The 792-nt window shown below is 41.7% G+C and overlaps 1 protein-coding gene across 3 annotated transcripts in view; it reads right to left on the bottom strand.

Moving 5' to 3' along the window:
• LOC106876185 (carnosine N-methyltransferase-like) overlaps positions 1-792 on the bottom strand; it is a 161,908-nt gene that overhangs the window by 143,018 nt on the left and 18,098 nt on the right. The window lies entirely within an intron of this gene.

Raw genomic sequence — 792 nt, 5'->3', positions numbered from 1 at the left:
TATATATATATATATATACACACACATATATATACATATATACATATATACTTACACACACACACACACACACACACACACACACACACACACACACAAACATCATCATCATCATTTAACGTCCAATTTTTATGTTCATGCCGGCATGGGTTGGACAGTTTGAGGAACTGGCAAACTGCTAAGTTACAAGTACATAATCAAACCACAACAGGTTGCCAAGCATTGGGATGGAAAAAACACCCCACCACACACATATCATCATCGTCATTTAATGTCGATTTTCCATGCTGACATGCATTGGACGGTTTGACAGAAGCTGGCCAGATGGAGAGCTGACCAGACTCCAAATGTCTGCAACCACAGTTTTGGGTCTAGTTACACTCTGCAGCACCTTGGTCAAGTGTTTTCTGATATAACATGCTAACCAAGTCCTTGTGAGTGAATTTGGCAGACAGAAACAAAAAAAGAAGCCTGTCGTGCATGTGTGTGTGTTTCTCTGTGTGTGTGTGTTTCTGTGTGTGTATAGATGTGTGTATGCATGTGTGTGCATGGGTATGTGTGCATGTGCCTGTGCCTGTGCATGTGTACATTCATGTGTGCATGCATGTGTATGTGTGTGTGTGTGTGTGTGTGTGTGTGTTCTTGTCTTGACATTACATGCCAATTGTGAACAAACTTCACCAGGACGTTCGTTTGCAACTTCCTACAAAAACATGTCTGGCCAAAGGGAAAACACTAATTTGCATAGAAACAGACAAAGATTGGCAACAGGAAGAGCATCCAGTCGCCAAA

This window comes from Octopus bimaculoides, chromosome 8, assembly GCF_001194135.2.
Source record: "Octopus bimaculoides isolate UCB-OBI-ISO-001 chromosome 8, ASM119413v2, whole genome shotgun sequence".
Classification (NCBI taxonomy): Eukaryota; Metazoa; Mollusca; class Cephalopoda; order Octopoda; family Octopodidae; genus Octopus; species Octopus bimaculoides.
This window is presented reverse-complemented; position numbering and strand designations above follow the sequence as displayed.